Raw genomic sequence first — 18,735 nt, 5'->3', positions numbered from 1 at the left:
TGTGGAATTTAATAGACTGAAGTTTTTTGTGCATATGAAGGAAAGTCACTGTACATTGCTCATCTATCTTTTTGGTCACTGCCTCTCACAAGCTCTGACAGCAACATCTTCAGATATAAGACACAACAGCACAGGGCTTAGCAGGGCTGGAAGTGTTATTTCACTGAAAGAGGAGGAGACACAGTCTATTGCTGGAGAAAGAAAGGCAAAAATGAAGTCAGAAACAAAAGAGGGGAGAAGAAACAGAAAAAATTGGGTTGTTTATGTTTAGTTGTAGTTGAACATTATTGTGCAGAATTGTAAGAACTTGGGTGAAACTTTAAACTAGTCAAAGTAAGGAATAATCAAGGCATAATTAGCTTTATTCAAAGGCTGCTTGAATCTAGTCTCTTCAACTGTATTTAAAATAGGGTTTTGTTTCTAGAATTCAGATTACATGGTTTATTTATTCATTTTTTAAATTTTGCTCAAATTGATTGTTCCCTATGGACTCACAGATTCAATATTCAGAGATTCATTTATTTGTGATTGTCTCCACGTTCACTACTTGTGTTAATTCCGCTATTTCGGGGAAGTGGCACCTTAAAAGCCCACACTCCAGGGCCAATGAAGAATACAGAATGCAGGCCACTCCCACCATCCACACCTCCCCCGGGCTTCATGTTCCCCATGTTAATTCTCTCGTCATTTGCTGCTCCATTAAAAATTACGTATCCAGTGTCTAATTTGCCCGGGGGTGAAATGGGGATTGAGAACCTTTCCCACCTTGAGATGCTGACATTCTTGTAAAGGGATAAAAACTCTATATTTGAAAAATCATCCTAAGAAGAACAGTAACTAGTAGTGCTGGAGTTGGAAGTGAAGAAAATGTGAGGAGATCCAAGAAAATGATGAATTTTAGGCAGAACCGAAGCTCTGGGTACGTAGAAGAATACGGCTAACTCCCGGGTGGTCCGGATCAATGGCATATGCGAGAATCCACCACGGAACTGTGTGTATTTGAATCTTTGGTTCAGACTAGCTCTCCATGTTAGTAGTCTGTCCTGTGTATCCGCAGAAGTTACAAGGCCGTCTTTCCTGAAGTCAGCGGGCTCCTGAATTGTGCTCATGACCAAGACCTTGCTGACTGCCATCTGAATCATATATAGTGGAGGAAAAAAGGAGTCAGCAGAAGGTATGGATGGTGTGCACCTCGCTAAAGAGAAGATGAACTATAATATTTTCAAGCATCATTCTAGTGACAGTTGGCCTATAAGTAGTGTTTGATTTTAATTTCATTTCTAATTTATGTGATTCTATAAGATTCTGTGTTTTCCTTCCTTCCAGCAGTGGACTTGAATCTCCATTTTCCTTTTTTTTCTTTTTTTTTTTTTTTTTTTTGAGACGGAGTCTCGCTCTGTTGCCAGGCCTAAGTGCAGCGGCGTGATCTCGGCTCACTGCAACCTCCGCCTCCCCAGTTCAAGCAATTCTCCTGCCTCAGCCTGCCAAGTATCTGGGACTATAGGCACTTGCCACCATGCCCAGCTAATTTTTGTATTTTTAGCAGAGACAGCGTTTCACCATGTTGGCCAGGATCGTCTCGATCTCTTGACCTTGTGATCCTCCCACCTCAGCCTCTCAAAGTGCTGGGATTACAGGCGTGAGCCACTGTGCCTGGCAAAATCTCCGTTTTTTAAACATGATTTTTCACTGGAAAACTTACCACCATGTGTGCCTTAAACTCTCCATCCCCAGATAGAATGGGTTGTGAAGCTTCACTCTTTACCTATTCATGGGGATTATATCCCTAGAGGCTGCTGTCAGGTGCCAGCAGGGATTTTATGAATCATTACCAAGAAAATGATGGTAAATGTCCCCACCGAGTGGCACTGATTTCTAAGCATAGTACAAGGAGTAGATTGCACCCTGCATAGCTTGCACCCTGCACCTCCCAGGACTTTCCCTCTGGACACTGTTTTACAGGGGGTGTTAGAGCGGCTACACCGAGGCACAGGATGCTAGGGCAGTCAGAGTAGGGATTGACGCATCACTCTCTGAACCTGGCAATTGGCATCAAAAACAGGAGAAAAAGCAGGCTTCGTTTTCATTTACTCTCCTAGTTGTATTTGTGATTCAACATTTCATGCTGTATTGGTAAAGGGAAGAAATTACTTTTTGTGGGGATCATGCCCCCTTCCTTTAATCGACTGAAAAGTCTTGTAAAGCTGATACACATTTAGCCAGGCATGGTGGCCCACACCTATAATCCCAACCCTTCAGGAGTCCAGGGCAGGCAGATTACTTGAGGTCAGGAGTTCAGGACTAGCCTGGCCATTATGGTGAAACCCCATCTCTACTAAAAATACAAAAATTAGCCAGATGTGGTGGCGGGTGCCTGTAATCCCAGCCACTCGGGAGGCTGAGGCAGGAGAATTGCTTGAACCCGGAAGATGGAAGTTGCAGTGAGCCGAGATTGCACCACTGCACTCCAGCCTGGGCGACAGAACGAGACTCTGTCTCAAGAAAACAAACAAAAAGTTGATACACTTCTAGATTAATTTAAGATTTTGACCATTAGCCTATGAGCCAGAGAGATGTTTGTACTGAACTTGGGCCTAAAGAAGTTTCACATTCATTTTTAGAGTATAAGGAATGCTGGAATACCTCTGGCACATTGATTTATGAAGCATTTTAAGATTGTGTTCACTTTCTTCTCCACCAGATATCTATTTTCTCTACTTTGAACCCTCCACAGATGTCCCTGTTATGAAGTATGCTGCATTGTGCTTTTTGCGGGGTGGTTTATTCCCCACTGCAGTTCTTGGGCACTGGCCATTTGCACACGGAGCTCTAGCCTTTAGGGGCCAGTGCTCAATTAAAAAATCAATGGAATTAATATAAACCTGAGTAAATTATCAATGGGAAAGTATGATTTAACTTACAAAATTGATTTGTAACTTTCCAAAATGTTTTCTGTTTGGTGAAGCCAACTTCCCCAGAAGTGAAACTCCTTAGGACCTCAACTCAATACCTGATACCTGGTTCTCACTTGACTGGCTTGTAGGAGGGGCCCATTAAATGTTGCTAAAATGAAATTAACGCTGTGTTCATCACCTGTGTACAGTGGTCATGTTCATAACCAAATCTGCAGCTCTTCTAAGGTAGTCTCCAAGAGTGTTAAGCCAAAGTAAATTGCCTCATTTGGAGCCTTTGTGAGCATCTCTCTCTTATTTTTAGCAGTCTTTGGCCACTAAGCATTAGATTAAGATGGTAAGTATAATAAAGAAGAATTATATGAATATATGACTTTAAATCTACCATTAAGAAACAGAAAATTAAGAGATCACTTGAAGACATTTTATGCCAAATCTGCAACATTTTTGAATTTCTTATTATATTTTATTAATACTTCATGTTATACATGTTTACAGTATCTTATTAATTTTAAATTCCACTATGTTTAAAACCATTTTATGATTATTAGACCTTTTCATCCAGTCAGTATCTTGTTTTTCAGACGATTGAAACCTCGCTTTGAAGTGCTACCTGAAGTGTTCTTATGTCTTATACATAAGAACATATTGAGAAGTCACCTCTTTATTGGCACTTAGCGTTACGCATAAGTAGGACCACTGTGCACTTCTTAGGACATTCCACAGAGAGTGCTACTTCTGTTGTAAATTTGTGCAATATTGCTCTCATGTGTAAAATACTTTACAAACTGCCACCTTTGCAAAGTTCCCAGTCCCCTCACTTGTCAGTGATGGATGGTAATGCTTTAAAGGTCCATTTCAATAGAGGTATATTTCCCCCAGTAAAGACAAAGGAATGTTAATGGGCTAATAGCTCCGTACTGTCATGACTGACTTATGTGATATTGCACAAGTTGAAGACAGTGGAGCCGGTATTTTGCTTGGCATTCACCGGGCACTTCAGCCCTTTAGTGCATCATCTCCCTTCATTCTCACAACAGGTAGTTGATGGGACACATAGCATGTGATCATGGGGCTAGATTTGAGCTCACACCATACACCGTCCGGTTGCAGATCTGTCCCTCTAAACAATCTTGCCAAGTGTCCAGTGTGCCTTAGGTTCCAGGTGCTTCACAGACTTCGGAGGTAAATATTTTCCTACTATTTAGAAGCCATGTTTTTTCAGCACATTAGATTTTCTGAAAGTTTCTCTGAACAAAAGAACTTGCTGCAGATGCCAACCAAGAATTCCTCCTCAGGGGTGTTTATCATATAGTAGTGCCAAAGAAACCAGCGCTATGCGTCACCTTCTACCTTATCTAGAACCCTGGAGAGGTCACCTATCTATGATTTAGATCACTGGGCTTGCTTGCAGTTCTCTGATTTAAGGCTTCTGTTAGAGCAGCAGCTGTAGCAATTTGCTTTTTGAATAGGCTTGTACATTTTACAAGCACTTTCACTTCAGCGGCCTTAAGGGGTGGAGTAAACTGTTATATCAGCTTCATAGATGAGGCAACAGAAGCATCAGAGAAAAGGGACCTCTCAAAGCTACCTGGATCATAACTAGAAAAGCCAGGATACAAGATCCTCTGCCTCGTTCGCCATCACAACTCCAAAACTTGACCTCTTTCTGGGGCCATCTCCTCATTGGTTCATCGGCAGAATGAATGAATTGAACTCCAGCAGTGATTTTCAAACCCTGTTCCCTGGAGTATTAGTGGTTTCAAAGCTGATGAGGATTGAGATTTGGGGCTCGCCTTTAGCCAAAACCACTCTGCATTTATCTATTTTGCATACCAATGTGCCACATTGTCTTCAAAGAAAGCTTCTGTAGTAAGAAAATACTTTGAAGATTACTGGTCCTCAAAGTTTTTATTACATTCTAAACTTTAACCTTTAGGGGCCAGTGCCCAGTTTAAAAATCAATTGAATTAATATAAACATGAGTAAATTATCAATGGGAAAGTAGATCGGACTTACAAAATTAATTTGTAACTTTCAAAAATGTTATCTGTTGGGTGAATCCAGGAGGCTTCCCCAGAAGTAAAACTCTCTAGGACCTCAACTCAATACCTGATACCTGGTTCCCACTTGACTGGCTTATAAGAGGGGCCCAGTAAATGTTGCTAAAATGAAATTAAAAGAAAAAAACTTATTTTGATACTTGTTTTAAGTAATGCACAGACTATCAAAATGTATTTATTCTACACCTGTTGTAGTATGCTAGGATTATAAATATTCCACAATTAATTTTAAAGGACAATCACAATTTTAGTTTCTCCATTGAACTTTATTTTGCTTCATTCATATATATATTCAGTGAGTCTTCCCTCTTACCCAAGTCTCTCCATAAATGTCTTCATTATTTTACTGACTTGATGAATTCCCAGTTCCAAATGACGCTTCCAGTAATATATCTAGTTTAAAACTCCCGCAGTAAAATAACACTTCAAGACAAAATTCTGAATTCAACGAAATGTGTTTCTTTCTCTGTAATACATTGTCTGTGTTATCTTCATTCTTGGAAGAGATTTGAGTAGAGGGATTGTATATGCTTCTTTTTATGGGATGCTATGAATATGAATACTTATTTAACAAACCAAATTATATTTCTCTCATTCCCCAAACTTTAGAAAGGTTTATGATTTCAATTGATGGCACACACTAGAATTTGTGTAGAAGTTACAAGGAAACGGAGCTGCACTTGAGAGTTGCACCTTCATCTTGGGTTCAGCAGTGTCCTTAGAGTGAAAAGAGGGTGGAGGAGTTCTAACTGCATTCCAAGACCAAGTGATATTTTGTCCAAAAACTATCAAGGACAGACTTCTCTGCTTTTAACACTAGCTTTTTGATCAGAGGGCTCATGGGGTGCAACATGCACACCAACTTGCTGCCTTGTAAACTTGATCCCTTGTAAATCTGTGACATTTTTCCTTGTTACAACAGTTTTATATTCTCATGTATATAAATACTGCCTTTGACAGGATAAGAGACTAGTGCCATGAATATTCCTTTAGCAGTGGTAAAAACTCTGCAATAAAGCTTTGACGTTTTAAGATAACAATCAAATGGTCCAACAAAGGGCAGGAGAAGCTAAAGTAAAAACCTTCACAGATGAATGGTTTTATTTCACATCAACTCTGTGGTCTTAATGCTGCCCATCAGAGGCACATTTTTGCATCAGCCACATGAATTGGTGAACTTTAGTGTAGATGGATCATAAAGTATTTCTTCACTTGAAGGTCATCTGTGGCTAAGCTGTAATTTCTGCAGTTCTGTGAAAATTAGCACTCTCTATCAACCTTGTCATTTGAATTGGGGATCTTTATGTAGATGTTTGATGCTTCTATTTCACTGCTGCTTTCCCTCTGCTATAGTGCTTAAAACAAATGGTGTCTGAGATCCACTCTAATCTAGTTTTGTGGTTTAATTCACTTGTGGGTGCCTTAGTTTTTTGGGTTTGCTTTCCACAAGAAGATGTAATAGAATCTGATCTCACAGGCATTACCTTCTACACCCAAGGGCTTTTTCCCTCCCTTGTCACTTTTTCTCTATTAGCAGACATCATTTTACTTTGGGATTATTTGATTTGGTGTGATAAATGGATTAAGATCAAAATTAGCATCAAAATAATTATGGCAATTTGGAAAGACATCCATTGGGGGAACACTGTAAACACTCCAAATTCATAATGATAGGATACAGACATTTTGAGAAAAAGCTATTGTACAGAGGCACTGATGACAGGTTTTACTTCTGAGTTAGTTATTATAAAAGCTCACATAGCTCTTATTTATTTTTGATCAGGAAATCATGTTTTAGAAGAAAGCATTTCATGGAAGTAAAATGGCATCAAAACTATTGCTTACTTTGAAAACATATTTTTGTCATTTGGCATTTTCTAGAAAATTGTATCCTTTCTACATATGCAGTATGATTTCTGTCCTTCTCATACATTAGCAGGATTCAGTAGCAGACTTTCTATTAACTACAGTTGGCCCTTGAATAACACAGGTTTGAACTGCTCAGGTCCACTTATATTTTCGTCTGCCTCTGCCACCCCTGAGACAACAAGACCAACCTCTCTTCCTCTTCCTCTTCCTCCTCCTCCTCTTCCTCAGCCTACTCAGAGTAAGACGACGAAAATGAAGACCTTTATGATGATCCACTTCACTTAATGAATAGTAAATATATTTTCTTTTTTTTGCGGGGGTGGGCGGAGACAAAGTCTCGCTCTGTTACCCAGGCTGGAGTATGGTGGCATGATCTCAGCTCACTGCAACCTCCTCCTCCCAGATTCAAGCAGTTCTCCTGCCGGAGCCTCCCAAGTAGCTGAGACTACAGACGCACGCCGCCACTCCTGGCCAACTTTTTGTATTTCTAGTAGTGACAGAGTTTCACTGTGTTGCCCAGGCTGGTCTCAAACTCCTAAACTCAGGCAGTTTGCCTGGCTCAGCCTCCCAAAGTGCTGGGATTACAGGCATGAGCCACCACGCCCAGCCTGGGATTTTCTTAATAACATTTTCTTGTCTCTAGCTTACTTTATTGTAAGAGTAGAGTGTATCATACATCTAACATACAAAATTTGTGTTAATTGTTTATTATCAGCAAGACTTCCAGTCAACAGGAGGCTATTTGTAGTTAAAGTTTTAGGGCAGTCAAAAGTTATACTCAGATTTTCAACTGCATGGGGTGGAGGGTCAGGGTCTTTAACCCCTGGCATTATTCAAGGGTCCACTGTAGTATACTCAGAATAAAGGCTAAGGTATCTGTACACCCTTCAGATAATTCCTTTGAGCATCTCAGTGGTTTCATCTCATTATTGATAAAGATTGACTTGAGATTTTCCCCATAAGGCCTTTGAGCTCAGATTCTATTGTGTGTTTTTTGTGGAAAGCAAAAACCATAAACTTAAGGTACCCACAAGTAAATTATAATTTTTAATATGAGCAATACTAGTAACATTAACAGTAATAAATATAGCAGTTAACAGATATGAGATGCTTGCTATGCACTTCACCCCCTTTTAAGCATTTACTTGGATTTCTCACTGAATCCTTACAGCTCCTTGGTCCAGATGAGGCAGTGCATGGCAGGTGTAGCCATGCCTTTGCTCCCCTAACCAAGGGCCCTTCTACTAAAGCATGCTCTTTAGTTGTCCAAACAGTCTCTGTAGTGGGCCAAATGTTAATGCCTCTCCAAAAGGTGAACACGGTAAGACAAGATGAGGGCATTTTCATGCTCCTGTCTTCAGCTGGGAGTATGTTTGAAGCAAAGCAGAATGAAAACATTTCCCTTAAAGAAATAGGCTCAGTGAAGACTCCCTCATTCCAGGATGTGAGAGTGCCCAGTGTCAGGTTATCTAGCTTCCCTGTCTTTGTTTTCAGCTCCTCGGGGTAGCCTCTCCCTTCCCCAAGCACAGGCAGATTCTGGTCATCACCAGGACATTTATCACAGCTCAGGTGTCCTGCTCGTGCTCGCCAAGGCCCTGCTGGACGGCAGGCACTCCTTGCAGCACAGCCCCATGAAGGATTTTGGCTCAGCCCTCCTGTCTCTCAGGATTCCACCTCAGAATTTTATAATCACGTCAGCTGTAGCTCACAGCATAATGAGATCTGTGGATGACCTTATCACCACCAGGCTTCCATCAGAGCCCATGCCTGATGGTCACTGGCAGACTAAAGAGGAGAAAAAAAAAAATAAGCGTAGGTAATTTTTACATATTCATGACAGATGCCCCCCATTCAGCATTCTCATAAAAATACGATCCTACTGAAACTCATTTTTAATGGTGACCCTGAAAATCCAAAATGGGGATCTTGCTTCTCCCCTGCATGTGGTCTCTGGGTTACAAGGAACATGTGAAATGATCCCTGCATGGCAGAGCAGCCTGTTACCACGGAGACAGCTTACTACTTTCCCAGCCCTCTGGCTAGTTCCAGGAACGTTAACTCCATACCAGTTTTAAAGAAATGAAAAGAAGTCTAAGGTTAATATCTAGCTTTTTAAAAGTTATACTTATTGAAAAAAGCGCTCATATTAAGTTACAAACAGACTCTTCGCATCTGGAAAGGATTACTTTTAATATTATTACTTCATGTAAGCAGAGTAACCAACTGCTAAAAGACTCACATTCTGTTGCTGTTAATTGAGCCTTCCTTTTTCATATTTTACTTTCAGGCTTGGTATTACACTCATCTGGAGGAAAATAATTTTATTTATTCATACTTTGCTGTTTATGTATTATTTTTGTCTTTTAAATCTCAATATCCTCGTGGAGACATGCTATATTTTTCTTTTTTCTTTATTTTTTTAATTTTACTCTAAGTTCTGGGATATATGTGCAGACTGTGCGGGTTTGTTACATAGGTATACATGTGCCACGGTGGTTTGCTGCACCCATCAACCTGTCATCTACATTAGGTATTTCTCCTAATGCTATTCCTCCCCTAACCTCCTACCGCGCGACAGATGTGTGATGTTCCCCTCCCTGTGTCCATGTGTTCTCATTGTTCAGCTCCCACTTACGAGCGAGAACATGCGGTGTTTGATTTTCTGTTTTTGTGTTTGTTCACTGAGATTGATGGTTTCTAGCTTCATCCATGTCCCTGCAAAGGACATGAACTCATCCTTTTTTATGGCTACATAGTATTCAGTGGTGTATATGTGCCACATTTTCTTTATCCAGTCTGTCATTGATGGGTATTTGGGTTGGTTCCAAGTCTTTGCTATTGTGAAGTGTTGCAACATACATAATATGTGCATGTGTCTTTATAGTAGAATGATTTATAATCTTTTGGGTATATACCCAGTAATGGGATGGCTGGGTCAGATCCTTGAGGAATCGCCACACTGTCTTCCACAATGGTTGAACTAATTTACACTCCCACCAACGGTGTAAAAACATTCCTATTTCTCCACATCCTCTCCAGCATCTGTTGTTTCCTGATTTTTAAATGATCGCCATTCTAACTGGCATGGGATGGTATCTCATTATGGTTTTGATTTGCATTTCTCTAATAATGAGGGATGATGAACTTTCCTTCATATGTTTTTTGGCTGCATAAATGTCTTCTTTTGAGAATTGTCTGTTCATATCCTTTGCCCACTTTTTGATGGGGTCGTTTATGGGTTTTTTTTGTAAATTTGTTTAAGTTCTTTGTCGATTCTGGATATTAGCCCTTTGTCAGATGGATAGATTGCAAAAGTTTTCTCCCATTCTGTAGGTTGCCTGTTTACTCTGATGATAGTTTCTTTTGCTATGCAGAAGCTCTTTAGTTTAATTAGATCCCATTCGTCAATTTTGGCTTTCGTTGCTGTTGCTTTTGGTGTTTTAGTCATGAAGTCTTTGCCCATGCCTATGTCCTGAATGGTGTTGCCTAGGTTTTCTTCTAGGGTTTTTATGGTGTTAGGTCTTACATTTAAGTCTTTAATCCATTTTGAGTTAATTTTTTATAAGGTGTAAGGAAGGAGTCCAGTTTCAGTTTTCTGCATATGGCTAGCCAGTTTTCCCAACACCATTTATTAAATAGGTAATCCTTTCTCCATTGCTTATTTTTGTCAGGTTTGTCAAAAATCAGATGGTTGTAGATGTGTAGTGTTATTTCTGAGGCCTGTGTTCTGTTCCGTTGGTCTGTATATCTGTTTTCGTGCCAGTACCATGCTGTTTTGGTTACTGTAGCCTTGTAGTATAGTTTGAAGTCAGCTAGCATGATGCCTCCAGCTTTGTTCTTTTTGTTTAGAATTGTCTCGGCTATGCGGGCTCTTTTTTGGTTCATATGAAATTTACAGTAGTTTTTTCTAATTCTATGAAGAAAGTCATTGGTAGCTTGATGGGGATAACATTGAATCTATAAGTTACTTTGGGCCGTATGACCATTTTCATGATATTGATTGTTCCTGTCCATGAGCATGGAATGTTTTTACATTTGTTTGTGCCCTCTCTTATTTCCTTGAGCAATGGTTCGTAGTTCTCCTTCAAGAGGTCCTTCACAGCCCTTGTAAGTTGTATTCCTAGGTATTTTATTCTCTTTATAGTGATTGTGAATGGGAGTTCACTCATGATTTGGCTCTCTGTTTGTCTATTATTGGTGTATAGGGATGCTTATGATTTTTACACATTGATTTTGTATTCTGAGACTTTGCTGAAGTGGCTTATCAGCTTAAGGAGATTTTGGGCTGAGACAATGGTGTTTTCTAAATATACAGTCATGTCATCTGCAAACAGAGACAATTTGACTTCCTCTCTTCCTATTTGAATACACTTTATTTCTTTCTCTTGCTTGATTGCCCTGGCCAGAACTTCCAACACTATGTTGAATAAGAGTGGTGAGAGAGGGCATCCTTATCTTATGCTGGTTTTCAAAGGGAATGCTTCCAGTTTTTGCCCATTCAGTATGATATTGACTGTGGGTTTGTCATAAATAGCTCTTATTATTTTGAGATACGTTCCACCAATACCTAGTTTATTGAGAAACTAGGAGTTTGAAGGGGTGTTGAATTTTGTCAAAGGCCTTTTCTGCATCTATCAAGATAATCATGTGGTTTTTGTCATTGGTTCTATTTAGGTGTTGGATTATGTTTGTTGATTTGCGTATGCTGAACCAGGGATGAAGCCTACCTGATCGTGATGGATAAGCTTTTTGATGTGCTGCTAGATTCGGTTTGCCAGTATTTTATTGAGGCTTTTCACATGGATGTTCATCAGGGATATTGGCCTGAAATTTCCTTTTTTGGTTGTGTCTCTTCCAGGTTTTGGTATGAGGATGATGCTGGCCTCATAAAATGAGTTAGGGAGGATTCCCTCTTTTTCTATTGTTTGGAATAGTTTCACAAGGAATGGTACCAGCTCCTCTTTGTAGCTCTGGTAGAATTCGGCTATGAATCCATCTGGTCTTGGACTTTTTTTGGTTGGTAGGCTATTAATTACTGCCTCAATTTCAGAACTTGTTAATGTTTCTGTCCAGGGATTCGACTTCTTCATGGTATAGACTTGGGGGGGTGTATGTGTCCAGAAATTTATCCATTTCTTTTAGATTTTCTTGTTTATTTGCATAGAGGTATTTATAGTATTCTCTGATGGTGGTTTGTATTTTTGTGGGATCAGTAGTGATATCCTCTTTATCATTTTTTATTGCATCTATTTGATTCTTCTCTCCTTTATTAGTCTGGCTAGTGGTCTATTTTGTTGATCTTTTCAAAAACCAGCTCCTGTTTTTTTGGAAGAGTTTTTCATGTCTCCATCTCCTTCAGTTCTGTCTGATCTTAGTTTTTGTCTTCTGCTAGCTTTCGAATTTGTTTGCTCATGCTTCTCTAGTTCTTTTAATTGTGATGTTAGGGTGTCGATTTTAGATCTTTCCTGCTTTCTCTTGTGGGCATTTAGTGCTATAAATTTCCCTCTAAACACTGCTTTAGCTGTGTCCCAGAGATTCTGGCACATTGTGTCTTTTTTCTCATTGGTTTCAAAGAACATCTTTATTTCTGCCTTGACTTCGTTATTTTTCTAGTAGTCATTCAGGAGCAGGTTGTTCAGTTTCCATGTAGTTGTGTGGTTTTGAGTGAGTTTCTTAATCCTAAGTTCTAATTTGATTTCATTGTGGTCTGAGAGACTGATATGATTTCCATTCTTTTGCATTTGCTGAGGAGTGTTTTACTTCCAATTATGTGGTCAGTTTTACAGTAAGTGTGATGTGGTGCTGAGAAGGATATATTCTGTTGATTTGGGGTGGAGAGTTCTGTAGCTGTCTATTAGGTCCACTTGGTCCAGAGCTGAGTTCAAGTCCTGAATATCCTTGTTAATTTTCTGTCTCATTGATCTGTCTCATATTGACAATGGGATGTTAAAGTCTCCCACTGTTATTGTGTGGGAGTCTAAGTCTCTTTGTAGGTCTCTAAGGACTTGCTTTATGAATCTGGGTGCTCCTGTATTGGGTGCATATATATTTAGGATAGTTATTCTTGTTGCATTGATCCCTTTACCATTATGTAGTGGCCTTCTTTGTCTCTTTTGATCTTTGTTGACTTAAACTGTTTTATCAGAGACTAAGATTGCAACCCCTGCTTTTATTTGCTTTCTATTTGCTTGGTAAATATTTCTCCCATCCCTTTATTTTGAGCCTATGTGTGTCTTTGAACATGACATGGGTCTCCTGAGTACAGCATACCAATGGTCTTGACTCTTATTTTGAGACAGAGTTTTGCTCTTTCACGCAGGCTAGAGTGCAGTGGCGCAATGTCTTCTCATTGCAACCTCCACCTTCCGATTTCAAGCAATTCTCCCGCCTCAGTCTCCTGAGTAGCTGGGAATACAGGCACCCACCACTACACCTGGCTAATTTTTGTATTTTTAGTAGAGACAGGGTTTCACCATGTGTTGGCCAGGCTGGTCTCGAACTCCTGACCTCGTGATCCACCTGCCTCCACCTCCCAAAGTGTTGGGATTATAGGTGTGAGCCACCGCGCCCAGCCGGGTCTTGACACTTTATCCAATTTGCCAGTCTGTGTCTTTTAATTGGGGCATTTAGCCCGTTTACATTTAAGGTTAATATTGTTATGTGTGAATTTGATCCGTCATTATGATGCTAGCTGGTTATTTTGCCTGTTAGTTTATGCAGTTTCTTCCTATTATTGATGGTCCTTACAATTTGGTATGTTTTTGCAGTTGCTGGTACTGGTTGTTCCTTTCCATGTTTAGTGCTTCCTTCAGGAGCTCTTGTAAGGCAAGCCTGGTGGTGACAGAATCTCTCAGCATTTGCTTGTCTGTAAAGGATTTTATTTCTCCTTTGCTTATGAAGTTTAGTTTGGTTGGATATGAAATTCTGGGTTGAAAATTCTTTTTTCTTAGAATGTTGAATATTGGCCCCCAGTCTCTTCTGGCTTGTAGGGTTTCTGCAGAGAGATCTGCTGTTAATCTGATGGGCTTCCCTTTGTGGGTAACCTGACCTTTCTCTCTGGCTGCCCTTATCATGTTTTCCTTCATTTCAACCTTGGTGAATCTGACGATTATGTGTCTTGAGGTTGCTCTTCTCGAGGAGTATCTTTGTGGTGTTCTCTGTATTTCCTGAATTTGAATGTTGGCCTGCCTTGCTGGGTTGGGGAAGTTTTCCTGCATAATATCCCTAAGAGTGTTTTCCAACTTGGTTCCATTTTCCCCATCACTTTCAGGTACACCAATCAGACATAGATTTGGTCTTTTCACATAGTCCCATATTTGTTGGAGGCTTTGTTCGTTCCTTTTCATTCTTTTTTCTCTAATCTTGTCTTCACGCTTTATTTCATTAAGTTAAACATCAGTCTCTGATAGCCTTTATTCTGTTTGATTGATTTGGCTATTGATACTTGTGTATGCTTCACTAAGTTGTCATGCTGTGTTTTTCAGCTCCATCGGGTCATTTATATTCTTCTCTAAACTGGTTATTTTAGTTGTCAATTCGTCTAACCTTTTTTCAAGGTTCTTAGCTTCCTTGCATTGGGTTAGAACATGCTCCTTTAGCTTGGAGGAGTTTGTTATTACCTACCTTCTGAAGACTACTTCTGTCAATTCATCAAACTCATCCTCCGTCCAGTTTTGTTTCCTTGCTGGCAAGAAGTTGTGATCCTTTGGAGGAGAAGAGGCATTCTGGTTTTTGGAATTTTCAGCCTTTTTCTTCTGGTTTCTCCCCATCTTCATGGATTTATCTACCTTTGGTCTTTGATGTTGGTGACCTTTGGATGGGGTTTTGGTTTGGACGTCCTTTTTGTTGATGTTGATACTGTTCTTTTCTGTTTGTTAATTTTCCTTTTTCTGTTTGTTAGTCTTCCTTCTAGCAGTCAGGCCCCTCTGCTACAGGTCTGCTGGAGGTCCACTCCAGACACTGTTTGCCTGGGTATCACCAGCAGAGGCTGCAGAACAGCAAAGATTGCTGCCTGTTCCTTCCTCTGGAAGCTTTGTCCCAGAGGGGCATCCGCCAGATGTCAGCTGGAGCTCTCCTGTATGAGGTCCTGACTGTCTCCCAGTCAGGAGGCACGGGGGTCAGGGACCCACTTGAGGGGGCAGTCTGTCCCTTAGCAGAGCTCAAGCTCTGTGCGGGGAGATCCTCTGCTCTATTCAGAGCCAGCAGACAGGAATGTTTAAGTCTGCTGAAGCTGCGCCCACAGCCACCCCTTCCCCCAGGTGTTCTGTCCCAGGGAGATGGGAGTTTTATCTATAAGCCCCTGACTGGGGCTGCTGCCTTTCTTTCAGAGATGCCCTGCCCAGAGAGGAGGAATCTAGCGATGCAGTCTGGCTACAGTGGCTTTCTCTAGCTGCAGTGGGCTCTGCCCAGTTCGAACTTCCTGGCGGCTTTGTTTATGCTGTGAGGGGAAAACTGCCTACTCAAGCCTCAGTAATGGCAGATGCCCCTCTCCCAACCAAGCTCGAGTGTCCCGGGTGGACTTCAGACTGCTGTGCTGGCAGTGAGAATTTCAAGCCAGTGGATCTTAGCTTGCTGGGTTCCTTGGGGGTGGGATCCATTGAGGTAGACCACTTGGCTCCCTGGCTTCAGCCCCATTTCCGGGGGGAGTGAACGGTTCTGTCTTGCTGGCGTTCCAGGCACCACTGGTATATGAAAAGAAACCCCTGCAGCTAGCTCGATGTCTGCCCAAATGGCTGCCCAGTTTTTTGCAGGAAACCAGGGCCCTGGTGGCATAGGCACCAGAAGGAATCTCCTGTTCTGCAGGTTGTGAAGACTGTGGGAAAAGTGTAGTATCTCGGCTGGAATGCATAGCCCCTCACGGCTTCCCTTGGCTAGGGGAGGGAGTTCCCTTGTCCCTTGCACTTCCTGGATGAGGCGACGCCCCACCTGGCTTCTGCTCGCCCTCCGTGGTCTGCACCCACTGTCTAACCAGTCCCAATGAGATGAGCTGAGTACCTCAGTTGGAAATGCAGAAATCACCCACCTTCTGCATTGATCTTGCTGGGAGCTGCAGACCAGAGCTGTTCCTATTCAGCCATCTTGCCAGCCCTTGGACTTGCTATATTTTTCATGCCGACTGTCCCTGTGCAGACAGGATACATTCTTGTTCCCTCTTCCCTGTTGATAGTAGGTTTTGTGTGCAGTGTTTCTATTCCTGCTGATTTCTTAGTTGAAAACTGGTGTAATACCTCAAGGGATGTACAGAAATACTCAAGGTTATTTTATAATAAACTGTGATGTACTGAAATATTTAAATGTAGTTTTAAGAAAAATGAATGCAGGCTGAGCATCCCCAATCTGAAAATCCAAAATCCGAAATGCTTCAAAATCTGAAACTTGTTGAGCACCCAAATGCCGCTCAAAGGCAATGCTCATTTAAGTATAATGAAACTATTCCAAAATTTAAAAAAAAAAAGTCAAAATCCGAAACACTTCTGGTCCCACACGTTTCAGATAAGTGATACTCAACCTGCATTTAATTATTTAAACTGTATTAAACTGTATTTATTATAGTTTAAAAATTAAACACGTTTAACTTCAGCCTATAAGTAATTTCAGTATATAAATAAATTTTTGAAACTGAGAAAAGTAAGCTTATCTATTCAATCTGTTGGGGTCTTGCTTAATGCATACCTCAGTTCTGATCTCTCCTGTCCCATCTGGGCAGATTTAGTACTCTCGTATAGCACATTAATTTGCAGATATTTATTGTTATTTCATATCAATGTTAAGATTTTTAAATAGATATACACATATGAATACTGTATGTATATCAAACTGTGTTGTCATTCCTTTTAGAGTAGATCTCACCTATTTCTTTTTTAGGTATTTTATTACAGTATTTCTTAATGTACATTTTCTACTATGTAGCCTATTGTATTCTACCTAAAGAGCTTTATGAAGGCTCTGTGTTTTATGTGCTTGATTTCATTTTAAAGATTTTTACTGATTTCTGTCACTCTCTTCAGTCTCTCCTCACCAACTGCTGGCTCAGCATCCAGAAATACCACGCGTTTGTTTTAGGGTTCCCATATATTCTGTGAATTTGCCCACTCTTTCTGCCTCCTCCCAAGCCGTTTTTCAGTACTGTCTGGCCAAACCTTTCCTCGTCTAATCCCTCTCCCTGTCCCTTTCTTTTCTCTTGTAACCTAGATTCTAGGGAAATCTTTTGGAAATCAGAGACTGTAGACTTTGGGCTCCTGGTTCTGTGTAATACACAGTGTAAGTATTAATATATTTCACAAACTATTAACACTGAAATGGCACTTCCCTAGAGTTAATCTGGTGCTTCCTCTAGATTTTGAAAAAAAAAAAAGTCATGGACTCAATTTGGGGTACTGGAGTTATTCCCATCAGATACATTCTGAAGCTGGGTGGGCTCCTTCAAAGAGAGCAAGGGTGGTGTGTTTTGGTTTTGTTCTCAATTGACTATGTTTCCTATTGTATAAGTTTTCTAGGCTGCTCTAGCAAAGTGCCACAGACTGGGTGGTTGAGACAACAGAAATGTTTTGTCTCACAGTGCTGGAGACTGGAAATGTGAGATAAAGGTATCAGCGGGAATGGTTCCTTCTGGGGGCTCTGAGGGAGAATCTGTTCCACGCCTCTCCCAGCTTCTGCTGGTTTGCTGGCCATCTTCGGTGTTCCTTGGCTTATGAGAGTGTCATCTCCATCTCTGCCTTCATCTTCACATAGTGTTATCCCTGTGTCTGTGTCCAAATTGCCCCTTTTTATAAGGACACCCATCCTATTGGATGAGGGGCCCAGCCTACTCCAGAATGACCTCCTGTTAACTCATTAAATCTGTAAAGACTCTATTTCCAAATGGAGAATGTTATAGTACAGTGCATTCTGAGGTATTGGAGGTCAGAACTTACATGAATGAATTTTGGAAGACCCAATTCAACCTGTAACACATACCATTGCAATAAAACTGGTTTTCTGGCCGGGCACGGTGGCTCACACCTGTAATCTCAGCACTTTGGGAGGCCGAGACAGGTGGATCACGAGGTCAGGAGATCGAGACCATCCTGGCTAACACAGTGAAATCCCATCTCTACTAAAAACATACACACACACACACAAAAAAAAAAAAATTAGCTGGGCGTGGTGGCGGGCACCTGAAATCTCAGTTACTAGGGAGGCTGAGGCAGGAGAATGGCGTAAACCTGGGAGGCGGAGCTGGCAGTGAGCCGAGGTCGTGCCACTGCACTCCAGCCTGGGTGACAGAGTGAGACTCCATCTCAAAAAAAAAAACAAAAAAAAAAAAACGGTTTTCTATTCCAAGTCTATTCACTGATTTTACAATAAGCAGTGATTTTGTAAATCTGCAATTTTGATCTTGTGTTTGGGTCAAAATATAGTACAAATCAAACACAATTGGTGTGAGAGCATTTAATAAATGAAGTCTTGACCATTTGTGTGTTGCCAAGCTCCTAAAAGCAGTCTGATCGTTCATGTACTTGCAGGGTCCATTTATTTCTAATCATCCTAGCTTAACTTCATTTAAAGAATAAATTAATTGTTTTTAAACTTATGCCAGCAGTTGTTATTCCCAGATGGCGGGTGAACTCTCTAAACATTTTTTTTAAAACTTTTCATCAAATAGTAATTCCATTTTAACCCAAAAATAGCTTTTTGTTTTCTCTCTTAAAACATGACCATGATGCATCGTCAATCAAAATAAACTAAAGTATTTATTAATTACAGCTGTATTGATTTCTACTCTAAACTGACTTCCTCCGAAATCTAATATGTTTCATGTTTCAAGAATTAATTTCTTGATGGTACTCTGCTGCACTGTAATTTAGTCATGGTGGATTGAGTCACCAGATATTAAGACAGTCGTGATTGCA

At 40.6% G+C, this 18,735-nt stretch overlaps 1 protein-coding gene across 4 annotated transcripts in view; it reads left to right on the top strand.

Moving 5' to 3' along the window:
* FAM110B (family with sequence similarity 110 member B) overlaps positions 1-18,735 on the top strand; it is a 78,511-nt gene that overhangs the window by 12,980 nt on the left and 46,796 nt on the right. For 2 of the 4 annotated variants that reach the window (XM_063643295.1, XM_063643293.1), the window contains exon 3: positions 1,058-1,174. The exons of the other annotated variants lie outside the window; for them this stretch is intronic. The gene's annotated coding sequence lies outside the window, so the exon portion shown is untranslated. The remainder of the gene's footprint in view (positions 1-1,057; positions 1,175-18,735) is intronic. 4 annotated transcript variants of the gene reach the window in all.

This window comes from Symphalangus syndactylus, chromosome 7, assembly GCF_028878055.3.
Source record: "Symphalangus syndactylus isolate Jambi chromosome 7, NHGRI_mSymSyn1-v2.1_pri, whole genome shotgun sequence".
NCBI classification, from domain to species: Eukaryota; Metazoa; Chordata; class Mammalia; order Primates; family Hylobatidae; genus Symphalangus; species Symphalangus syndactylus.
This window is presented reverse-complemented; position numbering and strand designations above follow the sequence as displayed.